The 17,650-nt window shown below is 30.6% G+C and overlaps 1 protein-coding gene across 5 annotated transcripts in view; it reads left to right on the top strand.

The window, feature by feature from the left end:
- Fs (Follistatin) overlaps nucleotides 1–17,650 on the top strand; it is a 206,117-nt gene that overhangs the window by 43,848 nt on the left and 144,619 nt on the right. For 2 of the 5 annotated variants that reach the window (XM_076403584.1, XM_076403589.1), the window contains exon 2: nucleotides 10,165–10,234. The exons of 1 other annotated variant lie outside the window; for it this stretch is intronic. The gene's annotated coding sequence lies outside the window, so the exon portion shown is untranslated. Of the gene's footprint in view, nucleotides 1–10,164; nucleotides 10,239–17,650 lie in introns of all 5 variants that reach the window. 2 more of the 5 variants (XM_076403582.1, XM_076403583.1) reach the window with 1 other exon arrangement.

The following is a 17,650-nucleotide window of genomic DNA, read 5'->3' as shown; positions in this document are numbered from 1 at the left end:
ATACCCCACAAATGTTTTATTGTATTTCACTGTGTTAATTGGTATTTCTAAATAATATACTATAATAAACATAGGCAATACAATAGAACTTACACAAAAACCTAAAAACTAAAGATGTGCCCCATTCAGGTAGTTTTTAAACAGATAGCTGGATAGTCAGGGCCATATTACATAAATGATACTTGGAATGGTTTTCCAGCTTAGGTGACTTCAGATTCCAATAGTCTACACCTAAGAGACTGAGTTACTGCAACCCGAATTTCGGCAATAGTAGCGGCCGTTCACCCTGAACTGCAAGCACTATTCAAATTACAGTAGACCTGTTGAAACCTGACGAAACCTGACGCTATCTCATAAAGCAAAACCGGTGAAGGAAGCGTTGAAGGCACTTGGATTGGACATATTATCGCACCCGTCGTATTTATCAGACCTTGCCCCGTTCGACTATTATTTTTTTGCGTCAATAGGACACGAACTTGCAGAGCAGCACCTCGCTAATTTCAAAGTAGAAAATGGCTCGATGAATGGTTTTGCTCAAAGAATAATCAGTTTTTTAACTAAATACTTTGAATAGATACATTTTTTCATATATCTGTATAAAACCGGTAATTACTTTCTGGTATACCTGGTAATTAGTTTGTGGAATTTTGAATTTCCTGGAGTTGTATTTTTTGTTCTTCTTGAAAGATTAGGAAAGAAATAAAAGCATTAAATAAACTTGCTCTTAAAAAAGCTGAGAACATATTTATTATCAACTAGAGCGTGATGGTATTCTATCCATATAGAAACATATGTTATGTTGCTGGACCCGGTCATGGCCGAAAATCTTTAGCAAAATCGAATACCGATCGAATCGAAAAACGATCTTTATCGAATAAAACGAAAAAATAACCCAATTATCTAATCCGATTTGAAAATATCAAAAATAGATTTAAAAACGGATGGAATGGTTGTCCACCACGCACAGCTGGCTCAATTAATCCGTCGCAGAACGGAGAAAGACGGACGGAGAAAAGGAGAAAGAACGAAATCGAACAAACGAGACCAAAACAAAACTCGTATTGCTTCTATATGGCACGAAATTCAATGCGGAATCTCATCGGTATGCGTTGGAATTTCGACTGACGTCGGCCGGCAAATATTTTGCGATATATCTCGCTTGTTCAACATCGACGGAATGCGAGGTAGGTTAGGTTAGTTTTCGAATAGATAAACAAATAAGCCGATCCGATTTTTTTTTTCTTTTTTTTTATTATCGAACGGTCGTTCTCGTGGCATCGCCGAGACCGGTCGTCGGAAAAAGTGTTACGGTGAGTGAATCGGTCTGGGACGACTGAATAGGAATGATGACTATAATGACCAATCACAAAAATATTGATTTATGATAATAATATAGGATAGACATAATTAAAAAATATTTTTAATAAAAAAATTGAACCAACTTCAAAGAATAAATAGGAAACTCACTAAAAGTTAAAAACTAAAAAAACCTAGATTTTTAACACAAAAAACATTTTAAAATAAAATATGTATATAATAATCGTTGTAATAACTAAATAAATATAAACAAAAACTTTATTTGACCTAACTTTAACACTTATTTTATCTGCTACTACATACACACAATTTAGATTAATATTTACCTAAACATATTTATCTATTTACTATTTCTATGTACTAGAGTTTGTACTTAAAAAGCAAACTGACCGGCTTTTGCACTGAACGACTTCCGATTTTTCGTCAAATCAGCTCAGCAATAACATTAAACGCAAATATCTGATTATTTTAGATAAAAAAATATGTGAAAACATTGTACGTGCCTTTGAAATTTGAGCGTTTCCCTCGATTTACCATTTTTTCACCACCACATCATCCCAGACTCGGCGACGATTTTTCTCATACATTATTGTATTTCACGGTCCACTTTACATTGCATATAGCCATTTGTTTTAAAAATAGCTCCATTTTGTTTGGTTTAAGCAGCGATGAGCAAATGGAAATACTTTTGAGTTTTTTAGAGCTTTCTTTAATATTTGATTTTATGTAAATGGCCCAATAGAGTTTTAGGGTCAATGTATAGTTAAGTTGCGATGTACTTCGATACGTTTAGAGTATCATTTGCTTTTCCAACTATTTTCAAGTACCAACTACTAACTTGGCCAACTTTAAATATATAACACTATTTAATATCTAGAATGATTTCTGGTTTGTTAATTTTCAGACGGTTCATTGTATAAATATTACTCTAAAGCCATCTATTAGAAAAAGCTGTAATTACTTTTTATCCAATCCTATATATTTTCAAATAATACATAATTTAAATTTGGATCAAATTTTGAATATAACTTTATATTATATTTTTCATGCTGAAATGCAAGTGAAGTTCAGAAATTATATGATTGTTCATTATACAATTATAGACCGGTTGAAATTATTGAGAATTATTTAAATGCGGGGTTAGGTATTGTAGAAATTGAGATCAATCAGTTTTCCATTAATGAATAGCTTCTTTAATAACAGAAAAAATTCTTTACATAGATTCAGTTTTATTTTCTGATCTGGGTAGATCGCTATTTATGAGTTGTTCAAACTAAACTTAATTCAAGATATTGGTACCGTAACTCACGTATTTGAGTCGATAAAATAACACAATTTTGTTCAATCTTTGACGCTATGTTAAGGAAGACGTTAGTTTCACGTTGGAAGCTCATTATGCAACACCTATAAGCCAATTTAAAGCATTAGAAATTATTTGAAAGCCAAGAAGCTAGATGTTGTAGGCGTTGGGACGTTAGTTGGTGTTACTTCTTGCTAGAATAAAATGTTTAAATCCAAAGAAATCTGACGAGATAAAAAAAAAACAGAAAAACTTCCAACCTAAACTAAATCATTATAAAAGCATTTGGGACAATTTTGATGAGCACTGTGAGAAAATTGCAGTTTACGATGCATTGATTATTTTAAGAATCATTCGATGAGGACAATCTTATATATTATATATTTTCCAGATAATTAAAAGTCACACGATGCTAAATCGGGCTTGGTCAATCGTAAAAAAGCGCCAAAATTCATTAAATCAATATTTTCGACATATACATTCGAGATTTCATTTATAATAATTTGAGTGAATATTTTGACTGATTCTTGATTTATTCATATTCAGTTTTGCTAACAACTTCTGTTGTCATTACGTATTCATGTCTGATCTACCATTAATATATTTACCTCTCCATGGCCATCGTTAAAGCGCGTTTATAGCTTGAAGTTTTGATTTGAGATAGATGTTTTTCACCACAGAAATCTTATTTTTGCATCGATGTAACAAATGCATTGTCACGTACAATGATCTCATTGTACGATATTTAAAATTTATGTTTGTGACCTTCCAACCTTTCATTCCCTTCCAGTACATAACGGATGTGAAAACTTCGTATATCATGATTTTGAATATATCACGGTATTACTTATTTTGCAAAGTTTGCATAGAGTGGGGCAAAAGTTCCGCTACCATTGACATTGAAATGTATTCACAATGATTATTTTCAATAATTTTTGTCACTATTTCTGCTCGTTCTTTTAGCACATATTTATCCATAATAAAACCTGGACGTCTACACAGTACAACGGTTAAAGCGAAACTGAGTTAAACGTCATATAAACAAGATGGCGCGCAATAAAAATGGTAGTGGGACTTTTACCCCACCTGTACGAGACGTTACATTAACAATAAGACTGATGTGGTGAACTAAGTGACAGTAAAAATGATTAAGTTTAATAGTTAATAAAACTGAAATAATCAAGACTAAAAAAATTCCACTAAATAAGTCCCGTACAACCTGTCAGAAAAATGTTCCTGAAATTATATAAGTGACATTCTAAAGAGCTCACGAAGAAATAAGCCGAGAAGAGCAAGCAAGTTTTCGAAATGCGGTTGTATAGATTTTCTCATTTTATAGTGAAACGTATTAGAATTGTTGTTTTTAGTGCTTTTCGTTCTGTATTGTATTCAATTGCATATACTGGCTAATTTTAGACAACTTTGGCAGCTGAATACCGTCATCTAGAACATTTTGTTTCACGCTTTCAGGTTAAATTAATTTGATATTCGAGTTAGTATTCGCCAAATATAGATCGTATCTGTACTTTTCAATATAGTTATATATGCAAGTATTTAATAAGATTAATATTGTGGGCGGTATGAATTTATTAAATCATCTGATGCCCTTAAATATTAACCCAACTGTAATATATAGAATCTGTAAATGTAAAGAATTTTCAATGCCTACTGGGATAGAGTTCACATTACACAGCCGTTTAACTTGGGAATATATGAAGAAAATAATAAAATTTTGACGGATCGCTTGCTATATGTTTTCCGGCTAGAGCAAGCACAGGAGTTCTAGTAGTATTTAGGTTTTAGGGGCGTTGGCCACCGAAAAATATATCAAAAATTTTTAAAATGTAGTTTTTGATATTTAAAAAGAATATATATCGCAGAAAAAAAATCGATATATATTTTGCAACTAATATAAAAAATATCGATATTTTTTGCAACAAGTATAAAAAAATACCGATATCTTACAAAAAATATATCGATATTGTTAAGGAAAAATAAAAATAGTGAAACATTAGCCTAAAAAATATATTTTTTTCTAAATATTTCAAAGAATAGTGATCTGTGTGTGATATTTTTTCCGCGGTTTATTTTTTACGGTTAAAATGATATACCGACCAAAGACTAAAATTCTTTCTAACGCTTTACCGATTATATTATTAACCGATTATTAACCGATTCCGAAAAAGGAGGAGGTTCTATATTCGGCTATATATATATATATATATATATATATATATATATATATATATATATATATATATATATATATATATATATATATATATATATATATATATATATATTAATGTATTTTCGCCGATTTCTTAGTTAATTATGTACCGATTTTCAAAATTATTATTTTTTATTCGAAAGAGTGCACTTCCGAGGTAGTCCCATTGAAACCAAATCAGGATCTGTTGGGGAGAAGGAGAAAAATCGAGGGAAACGTTTAATTTTCAAAGACACGTACAAAGTTTTCACATACTTTTTACGACACATAAGACGTTCAAAATTCGTATTTTCCTCATACACCTTTACTAGATCTACCCATTGTTATATAAAATAAAATAACTGCGTAATTTATTGAGTAAATATCTAACACTAAAAAGAGAAAAATAAAATATTTTTAACAAAAAAATTTAACCGACTTCAAAAAATAAATATGGAACTCACTAAAAATTAAAAAATAATCCAACTTAGATTTTTAATAAAAAAAAATACATTTTAAAATAAATTTTGTATATAATAATCGTTGTAATAAATAACTAAATAAAAATAAACTAAAAACTGATTTAACCTATCTACTACACGTATTTTATATTCTACTATGTACACACAATTTAGCTTAATACCTACCTAAACCTATTTATCTGTTTACAATATTATTTTACCTACTACCAACTGACTACTTTGAAGTAAGTGCTGAGCCCAAAAAATATAACAATGATAATATAATTTTGTGACATATACAAACAATTTAATTACCAACAAAACAAATCTAGGGCGGTTCAATTTTTTTGTAAAAATATTTTTTTGTAAAAATATTTTTTTGTCAATTCTTTTGTATATTTCAAATGAGATCTCTTCGAAATCGTATTAAAATTAAAAAAAAATCCAAATGCAACAATGAATGCTCAGCCAAAGAACAAATACAGAGACACAACACAAATTACAGCCCTATGGACATGCTTGTTGAATGAAGCATGAACAAATTATAGAAAAAAAAAATTATTGCATCCACTAAATCGAATAAAAAATGACAAGCACATAGAGTAGTTCAATAGAATTCTCGCTTGAGTTTTTATGACAAATACTTATTAGATTAAATTTATTTTGATAATTTGTTAATCATACTATAAATCCTAATAAAATACACATTATTTTATTTCGCATTAAATTTGTTTAAAGAAAATGTTATGTTTTGTTAAGAATGGTATTATATTTTTGGAATTCGCTTGAATAATGTTTGAATTTAAAAAACGCCATTCCGTTTCAACAACAATGAAATTTAACCAGAAAAATGTTAGTTCATTAACATACGAGTGAGTAATTATTAAAATTTAAAATAATTTATTCAGATGCGATAGTCAATGCACAGTCAAAGAACAAATAAAGATACACAATATGTATTAGAGTGCTTTAGACATGTTTATTGAATGAAACTTGAACAAATTATAGAATAAATAATAATTTGGTAATTTATTAATCATACTGTAAATCCTAATAAAATATACTTTATTTTATTTGACATTAAGTTTGTTTAAAGATAATTTTATGTTATGTTGAGAATGGTATTATATTTTTGGAATTCGTTTGAATAATGTTTGAATTTAAAAAATGTCATTCCGTTTCAACAACAATGAAATTGAACCAGAAAAATGTTAATTCATTAACGTACGAGTGAGTAATTATCAATACATGGTCGAACGAATATAAATAACTTTATTAATATTAATTTTTACTAAGCTAGAACATAACTTTTTGTGAAATAATATAACGCTGCCAGAATTTCTTTTACTTCTATTTTATTATAATGCTTTTGTGAAATCGTTAATATGTTAAGTTTTTTGCAAAATATGCTACTCGCTGGTAATCTTAATATGTATTTTAAAAGTTTAGTGTCGAGAATAACGCAGCTATCATACATATAAACTATACATTTTGAGATATTGTTATTGTTATTGTTATACATTATTATCAATTACTAAGTGTAAAAAGAAGTATTTTTCTTTTAACGGATGAATACGGATGAAACATTATTTTCAGAATTTTTGTTATCCTTAAACCTAGATAAGGTCTTCTTATATATATTATATATATTTTATAGATATAGTTCTGTAAGTTCAATCACCGTGATAAAAATGCACAGACATATATTCATGTTGCAGATTATTTCTAATTGACATAAAAACAATAGTGAAAAGGCGTAATCAAATAAATATAAATGATCCATCAATATATGGGCTACAGATTGGTGAAATTTTCTTCAAAACTTTCGTTTTAGAAATTGGGTTTTTAACGAAAATATAGATACCCGTGATGATCCCTAACGGGCATTATAATTACCTAATCCTAAACTGGGATTATAAAAATGATGAATGAAGAATGTCATGACATCCAGACGAAATACAACAATTCAATAGCGAAACTTAGAAAATAATTTCAAATAGAACTGCATCGCAACACCTGCACCATATTTAATAAGAAATAAAACCTTTGATGATTGCATAATGAAAGTTTGGTAAAAATGATAAAAACTCCAGAACGTTAATGAAGTAATAAACAATGTTAACTATTGAAAAGTGAACAAAAGAATGCCCCAATTTCTATAAGTCTGTATATAAATATCAATTATTTAAATAAGACTGGTTATTTATTCATAACAGATAATTACTTGTTCTTATTTTTGTTTACAATAACAAAGTCATATAGGTAAATATTTTCATTCTTAAGACTCCCGAGTTAATGGGAAAACCCATTCAATTAAGGATGTTTCAATTCTCGAATGCAATAAAAATATTTTTCAAATGCTAGTGGTTTTCAATTAATGGATTTTAGTGCATTAGTGAAGTTTTCGCTGTCTTGTTACTAAGTATTCTTATTTAGCGAATCATGTAAAAGTATCTAGCCGCATGCTTTCGGAGATTTATAGCTGCTTTTATATTTTTGAAGAAACATACATCTAGAGAAATAAATATAATTTAGATTTGCTGGTTTGGTAACGCATTAGTCACAAGGCTACGGGATGTAGGAATTTACGTTTATAAATGTGTCTATAAGCAATATTGTAAAATAGGCTACAGGGTCATAAACAAGATGTATATATAGTCTATTCAAAGTTTTTTTGGGCATACGTCATCAAGATGTATAATGATTGAATTTTAGAATCAGACAATATTTTCCTTCTCATTTTATTCTAGTTAAAAAGAGACACAATACTGTCTGATAGGTTCGAACGTGTAACCCAACTAGCCTGTCCAAATCGTCCGGTTGTCAAACTTATACAAAATTCTTCTTTCCAATGAAAGTAAAATATATTACTTGGATATACAATTGTTAATTAGATGGATTAGGCCTCCAGAAGATACAACTACAAACGCGCCTATGACTTTCACTCATATGTGGTATGAAAAAGAGTTCGATGTTATATAATGTTAAAATAAATTATATTTGATATATAAAGCCAAAATGTACTAAAACTCAGAGTTAATACGGCAATATTACACGTTTTGACGTCACAAATTTAGATGACTAATATACAAAATAACTTTGGATAGACTATAGTATGTTTTGCAAGTTCATATGTCAATACTATGGTGGTTTTGTTGAGATATAAATTGGATTTAACAACATTATTTACATTATTATTTCAGTGGCTCCTCTTTGAAAAAACTTCCTTGCAATGTGATTTCTATTATTATTTTAGAATAATTAATGAAAATGAAAGTTGAAAAACTTAAAATAAAACCAAACTTGTAATATACTTGTTGCCTACTACTAATATAGAATAAAAAACTTCATGAACAATTAAGTATTTGTGCTGTTGCTTCGATATTTTTTGTTATTTTCATTAATATTTTTATTCCTCAGTAAAGGATTGTCAGAATTGGATCATAATATCACCATAACTTTCTTATTCACGATTCTGTGTCTTATGGAGTTCATCCAGACTATAGGTGTTATTGTAGACAATGATCTAATATCCACATATGCAAATAGTTCTTACTTGAATATCCTTCTCGATCTGCATGTCCATTGTAGTAGTTCTTTGCAACACTCCATATGCAGGAATACGTAATACTCTGTGTCATATTATTCAACTATATGATGAGCAGGGTTCCTCTTACATACATACATTTCTAAAAAAATAAATTACATAAAATACAATGAAACATTTGATATTTACTAAATAACAATTTGAAATAGATCACCTTCTAACACCTTCAAAACTTAATTTATGTGTTGCAAGCCATTCCTTATAGCCTTTATCTATCTACTTGTTAGGATTTTTCCACCACTATGCTGTTGTATGGTCCCTGTTCATAAAAATAACTGATATTTTCTCCAGGTTCTTTAACAGCTGGTCTTCGAACCGGAACAAAACATGTAATGGTTCATTTATTTATGGTACTGGTCCTTGTACTTGGAGGAGTGTTTTCCCCTGCGCCAGAACATTATATCTGCAACGAATTACTATAAATTTATTTTGTCTAACAAAATCTAATCTAATTCATTATTTTAAAAATTGTATGCTTTCAAAAGCAACGTCTGGAAGTTCCATTAGAACCATTTATTCCATTTAAAGCCTATGTTTCCTAATAACTAGTGTATGATAGGATGACCTGCATCCCTCAATGAGCTGCACATTCCTAAGTTTCCCGTTGAGTTTTCTCTGAAATAATTGTATTAAATTATGTTTATATAGAAAAAACTACTAACTGTTTACATTTCATAGATTTGAATAGAGCTAACATCAAGGTGCACTTGATTCCTCACTCACTTCGTATGTGAACGCTTTTTTTTTCGGTGAATCCAACATTATATTTTTATTTTTTTGATAAATTTTAGTCATAGTGCTCATACTAATATTCAGTACGGCTGCAACACGCTTAAAATATTTTCTGGGAAACCGTAGCTACTTAATATTTAATAATATTAATACTTATTTATATTTCTATATCTCTTATATTTATATCTCTTATATTTATATCTCTAATGCATTTTACTTAACTAAAAGTCAGGTATTTTCGGTCAAGTTTTTTTAATAAAATGTGTGACTAGCACTTCTTTAACACACTACAAGTAATATTATAGTGGGTGGGGTAGAAAATTGAATTTACGTCCCCCATTCATATTGTCATAGATTTTTTCAATATGTTCCTGACCGTATCTAACAAAATCACTTATCTCTTTCTTCTTGAATAACGTTACTTCGTCTTTCAATGCATAGTTCAATTGTATCAGCTCTAGTTGATGATAATCTGCCATGATCTTGTAATAGTAGTGAAATGTTTCGATAGGATGTTACATTATTTGGTGTTTTCCAGATTTTGGGGTCATAATAATTTCAGCCATATTCCGGACATCTGACATGTATTAGTCAGAATACTGCATCAAGTAGGTGAGTTCTCCAATTTTATTTTTTAGCCTGCTTTTAGCTTTTTCTTAGATTTAAGTCAATCTTTATTTTAACGGATTATTTTAATCGGTATATTATGTTCAATTTCCCTTTCTTTTGGCCTAAGTAATCGATGAATGTTTTTTTATCGATAGTACGTGGCCCATTTTCACATATATATATATATATATATATATATATATATATATATATATATATATATATATATAAGAGTAGATTGAGTATGAAAGTACTAAACAAATGATTTGAGAATGAAACGAAAAAAGTTAATTTAGGATAACATATTTTAGAATTAAGACAGTTGGGTCATCTTGAAGTTACTTGTAAATTCTACCACGGTCTAGTCTCCACACCACGTATTTTTTTCATTAGTCAGTTAATAAAAAAATTGATGAGAAACCGTTACTCTGATAATGCCCATAAAATAAATTTTTAAAATTAATATTCCGCATGTGGTAGTGGTAACACCGCTTTTAGTAAATGATAAATTTGTCCTTTTATCTCAAATTATTTAAGCTGTTGTTAAATTACTTCTGATACAAGTTTGAATGCAACCAAAACAATTTTATGGTATAATATCTAGAAAATGGATATTAAATTTTCCCATACAGTATGTGTTGTGCCAAACGACGTCATTTGAAAACAACTATTATATTTTTGAATGTTGGCCGAGCAGTAATTAAAATAATATCCTATCTGAGAAACTAATGAACGCAATGGATCTGGTGGGTAGACCGATTCTGGCAATTACTTTTCCACGGGCACCGTATAAACTAGTAGATTCGCCGCTGTATTTTGTTGCCATACAATATTGACAACCTATTGTCATTTTCTTAATTGTATCTGATTTGTTGGTACCATAATATATTTCCGAATCGTAGCGAAATGCTGCTTGTTCCGGATCTCAGGAGCGCTTGTTTTTACTATACCCGACTATTGTTGAAAATATATAACTGTTACATTTTAATCTAATAACATTTAATCATCTATCTTTTAATTATGAAATTTGGACTGAAGTGGCACATAGGTGAAAATTGTAGCTCTTAAGTTCAAAGCCAATCAATCAGTACCATTTGATTCATGTATTCGGCTTAACTGAACTAATAACAAAAACAATTTTCCATTCATATGATTAAAACGTTATATGGGCCTTTCGAATTGAACAACCGAAAAAAGTTAATTTACATCAACTTCAATCTTCTTCCAAACTTCATCAGCTTTATCAAGACAATTGATAAAAACAAATAGGTTGTTAATCTAAATATTAGATCGATCTTAGATAAGATTAGTATTAATATTTCTAATATCAATAGGCGCCTAAATAAAAATAAATAAATAAATAAATAAATATATATATATATATATATATATATATATATATATATATATATATATATATATATATATATATATATATATATATATATGTAAGCTAAATAAACCGTTTCGCTCTGAGAATTATTGAGTTTTTCAGTGCATACAAGTGGTAATGCTGCTCTATCAGGTCACAATTGTCGGTTTTGGTTCCAATAATTCAAAAGTGATGATTTTGATGACTATGTTAAAAAAGACAATTAATTACAAGACTTATTGTACGAAAACTCGCCCCAAACTCTCAATGAACTTTCAGACAACTTAACAGGTCAATTGAAAAATCCCTTGGCTGATACATAGATGGCGCTACTAGAATTAAATCCATATGTTTTTTAGTTAGCACTAACCCTCAGAAGATGCGTGAATAAATTTGACAGCTGTCCGATCATTAGTTTGTGAATTATGGCATTTTAAGTGAAGCAACTTTTGTTATTGTGAAAATAATGGATAAAAAGGAATTTCGCGTGTTATATTGCTTTTTGACGGGAAAAAATACAGTGGAAGCAAAAACTTTGTTTGATGCCGAGTTTCTGCACACTACCCCAGGAAAATCACCCATCAAGAATTGGTATGCTAAATTTAGACATGGTGAAATGTGCACTGAAGACGGTGAACGCAGTGGACGCCCAAAAGAGGTTGTTACCGACAAAAACATTTAAAAAATGCATAAAATTATTTTGAACGACCGTAAATTGAAATTGAATGAAATAGTAAACGCTCTAAAGATATCAACTGAATGTGTATATCATATCATTCGAATATTTGAGTATGAGAAAGCTCTGAGCAAAGTGGGTGCCGCGCGAGCTCACTTTTGACCAAAAACAACGACAATTTGATGATTCGGAGCAATGTTTGAAGATGATCAAGCGTAATAAACCCGAGTTTTTGCGTCGATATGTGGCAATGGATGAAACATGTCTCCATAATTTCACTCCGAAGTCCAATCGACAGTCATCCGACGACTGCACACGATAGACCCACTCCAAATCGTGGGAAAACGCAACAGTGGTCTGTATTTTGGGATGCACATGGAATCATTTTCATTGACTACCTTTAAAAAGGAAGAACCATCAACAGCCACTATTACGTAGCGTTATTGGACCGTTTGAAGGACGAAATTGCCGAAAAACTAATTTTACCAATAAAATATGTTTTACTATGGTAGGCCGGGGAATTTTCAGTTAACCTGTTACATGCGCTGAGAAAGATCGAAGAGAGGAGAAATTAGCTGTGGTTTTATTGCTTGCCAGACAAAAAGAAAGTATTATGTGGTGGGTTGTGAATAGCGATGAAGAATAGATATACTACAAAGAACAAAAAGTAACGGAGTAGCCTTACATAGCCATCTACAATGATACCGAGGAGGAATATTCACAGCCATGGAGTCTCATCCGGTGATATCGGGAATGTGTAGTGTACCTTGGGCTGAAAACTGAGTGAAACTGTTAACTTTTATTCGTCTAATATATTATTATACACGATAATATATTAAAAATTAGGGTAACACATGCAAATTAGTCCTCTTGCATGAATTGATGTGGCCGAACGTTAGGCCACATGTTGCCAGATTTGTAAATGATATCCTGTTGCATGTTGAATGGGATGTTCCATTGTGCACACCCTACTCACCCTCTAGCGCCTTCTGATTACCACTTATTTTGATTGATGCACCAAGGATATTAATAAATACCTTTTTTAAACAGATAAATTATCAGAATACATGTAATAACCTAATGAACAAGCGTTTTATATAAATTGTGGATTATGATGATATTGATATATCAAAATTGCAAATATTACACGTTTCCTGTTATTTTGAAGTTATTTGTTAGGAATTAATTCTTATCAATGCCATCTATTAGTGTCATTCATGGTCTATACTATCGGATACGATAATTTTAATATTTGTGTATTATAGGGTTTACACACGCTAAAAAAACGCTAGACGGTTTAAGATTGATTGATAAAATTCACCGCCTAGGCTCTTTCAAATGTCTGTTGGTAATACTGCTTCATCATATTCCAGTGGTAGAGTGTGGCTTCTGTGACTTAAAATTGGTGATTTTATTGTCAGTGATAAAGGAGGCTTTGGACAATTAATAAAGTCCGAACATCACAAATTGTAAGTATCATTGAACATAAACCCGGTTCAAATGAATAAAATATCTGTGTGATCTAGCTTGGTAAAGTAATAAAGGTTAAAGTAATAGTAAAGGTTATATTTTCACTACAAGAATATTGGCTTAGTAAAAGTCATGCTTGTCATATTATGAGCGCAAAAATCAATAGTGGTTTATAACTTTTTTTACATTATTACTACTCTTAGTCCACAATCTGCCCAGAGGGTAATAAATATTTGTTATGCTTATATTATAAATTAGATATCCTCCAGAGATTCCAGAATAAAGTGTTGTGAGTCATCGTCGATGCCCCATATTAGGTGCACAACAAACTGATTCAACGCGATATCTCCTTAGGACCCATAACGAGCGTGATTCGAAGAATTCTGAAAGACTATTAGTGCATCCCAATGCACTCACCAAATAGCTAAATGCGCGCGATGGCGTTGAAGTGCGTTGGCTCAAACGAAAACTACTATACGAACTGATTAATAGACACATAGAGTGAGATCTAATAATTTCTAGAATAAGTTAGAGTAGTCATTAGAATAAGTTAGGATAGACTTTAAAATAAGTTAGAATAATATATAGAATAAGATTTAGAATATAAGTTGTACAGCAGATCACTTACTGAAGTGATCTTCTACATGTTAGGACGGTTATATTATATAGCGGAAATCATACATACTTACATACAATACTTATTGCCCACGGGCAAATTATTGACGTTCTAAGAGATTAACAAAAAAAAATTATATATACATGGCATGTAGAAAATCACTTAATTAAGTGATCTCCTGTACAAAATGCTATTTTAATTAATTAGTGTTATTTTAAGGCTTATTCTAAACTCTACATATGTCCAATAATCAGATCGGATGGTGTTACGTTTTAGTCTACGCACTTCACTATCACTTCGCATATTTAGCTGATTAGCGACTACATTGGAATGCACTGATACTCTTTCGAAATACTTCACACTTCACCTACTTCACTCGTTAGTTCTGGAGGAGTTTATAACTTAGTGCAATATATATTAACCTATATTATAGAACGGCTTGATAAGGTTCATATATGGTTTTAAAGCTTTACTCATTTCATTCACTGAACAATCTATATTATTAGTGGGCCAAGTTTTCATTTTCCAATCGCTGCTAAACTAAATCAAAATCGAACCATTTTAAAATGAATGATTATGGGCTATGAAAAGAGGAAGACCGGTACTGACAGCAGGAAAGTTGATGATAAATACAACAAAAGCAGGTGGTTTTAAATTACGGTCTGTATTGACAAACTAAAAAAACTTTGTCTTCTATCACGACGACACTAGACCACACGTTTTTAGTGACCCGGCAAAATTAAAAGAGATTGGGTGAGAAGTTTTGTTGTATCTACAGTATAACTCGAATTTTACCCTCTCCGGCGACGATTTATTTTAGATATTAAAAAAATATCTTAAAGGTAAAAATTTAGCTTCAAAGGAAGTTTATATACATAACTGGATGATTTTTTAGTTCAGAAATATCAGTTCAGAGGTTCTACAGTGACAGAATTATGTTTACTTTTATTAGAAAAGTGGCAAAAAGTCATCGATCACGAAAGCATATTCCTGATTGATTAGTATTTGAAATTTCTGTTTGTAGTATGAGTAAATTTGCTTTGGAAAATATATTATAATAAGCTAAAGTTAGTTTTTCACCAGGTTATTATTAGTTCATTTTACTACAACAATGATTAGAAAGTTACATTTAGGGTATGGTACATTCCTTCCTTAATCTCCAATAAATTTACTCTATTAAAGTGTGTTTTATTATAAATTTACGATATATTATATCGTTTTCTATTGGAAAGACTATGCTTTTCAATCTGTTAATTTAACTGGTAAGAAACGGATAACGCACATGTATATGGATTTTCGCAGTTTATCTGTGAAAATCATTTTCAAATATCTTTATATTAGAGAAAACATTTATAATTATCAAAAAATAGCAATATATGAAGAGATCAATCTCCTCGATGTGGCTATTATATCAGTTTAACTTTTTAATTGATCGTGCTTAATTTTTTTTTGCACATAGTAGCAGTCACAAGCTACATTAAGCTACAAGCGACATCTAGAAATTATTACAGGAATACATCGGAATTTGTATTTGTATTGCATAACAGTTTTGTTTAACAAATGTTTCATCCTTTGTTATGTCATAATTTTTAGTTGTTTGGACACATCCTCCTTATTATTAATTTAATTATTAATTAAATATTAATCTGTTTCGTTCGACCATTTGTTCACAACCACTGTCTCATAGATATAAAATGACAATAAATCATCGGAAGCCACAACAATGAATAATAAATAATACACAAGGAAGAAATACAATAATAATAACATGTAATTTTAACCGGTATTAATTCTTTGACTGCTTTTTCATATATAGAGTACTACACTAATTAAGTATAGACGAAAGAAATCTATTTTCGTTTTTACGTTCTTGACTTTTGATCGTGCGTAATAATTCCAGTTTGTGTATTTTATGGGTTTTTACTTATTTTTACGCTCTGCTATGTTATTTTTATAACCGAACCCAAACAATAATTCTTTCAAATTCCCGAGCATGACGCAACACCATCGATGTTGTGGTATTTCATTCGTGGTTGTTTTGAACGAAATTTCATTCATTCTTTTTCAATACTTTGTGGTAGTTTTAACATATGGATATATTGGATATTAGAATTAATTTAGGGTCTTTTTGATAAAAAAATATTCATTTGAAATGAAATTTTAATATAACAGATGTTATATTAAAAGTATTGTCTATCGCTAACTACTGCTTTTCTGGTCTTTCAAACAAAAGACACATTCTGCGTTCTAAGAAGCCCTCGTCTTTAGACATACTCAGTGAATAGACCGATCTTTATAAAAAGTAACCATCTATCTCGACAGACTCTGTGTCATTGATTGATACAAGTGGCACAATCATAGTGCAACATCAGGATCATTCGACACGTGTGTCAAGATATTAATTTTATTCGTTTCATTTGATATTAGTTCTTTCTTCAATACACCACTCAAACACATCAATTATAGACAATAGTGATCTTCAGTTATGATTTCACGTGGTTTTTAACCGACTTCGAAAAAGGAGGAGGTTCTATGTCAATTGTGGACCGATTTTGAAAATTCTGTTTTTAATCGAAAAAGTGCACTTCCGAGGTGGTCCCAATAGAAGCAATTCAGGATCTGATGGAAGAAGAGGGTAAATCTAGGGAAACTCTGGTTAGAGCGTTCAGCTCCCAAACGGAGGTCGCGGGTTCGATTTCCGGCGGGGACAATAACTTTTTGTTCTACTTTAGTTAAAAGTTTTGTCAAATCTCTTAGGCTAGGTAGCGGACCCCGGAACCTGAAGCATTCCTTATTTTTAATCATTTCATTCAATTAATTCTTTTTTTTCCTCATACGGGCTGCACTTTACTTAGCCTACCCTTTATAATACTAAATAAAATAACTGCGAAATTTATTGTATTAAGATTATTATAATAACAAACTCACTAAAAATTAAAACATAATCAAACTTAGATTTTTAACACAAAAAACGTTATTTAAATGTATTTTAAATTCTCCTTTTACTAACTAGGGGTTTAACTAGTGGGCTCGGAACCACGGTCATCGTCTTAAACCTACCTATTGGCGAGTGACCAACTTAGGCATCCTCCCAGAAGACATCCGGTCTTACCCAGCCTGGTTATTGACGTGACTGGGATCATTTTCTTTGTCGGATTTTGCACTCTTGTCTAGGACAATCACAAACATAAATTTACGACCATGCCCAAGTAGGATTCTAACCCGCGACTATCTCAAGAGTAGGTGGATCGCCCTGTCGCCTTTACCACTGCGCCACCAAG

This window comes from Rhynchophorus ferrugineus, unplaced genomic scaffold (assembly GCF_030347505.1).
Source record: "Rhynchophorus ferrugineus isolate W39M unplaced genomic scaffold, kcgeb_rfMv2 rfM4, whole genome shotgun sequence".
Lineage (NCBI taxonomy): Eukaryota > Metazoa > Arthropoda > Insecta > Coleoptera > Curculionidae > Rhynchophorus > Rhynchophorus ferrugineus.
The sequence above is the reverse complement of the archived record's forward strand: the minus strand, read 5'-3'. Positions and strand labels throughout refer to the sequence as shown.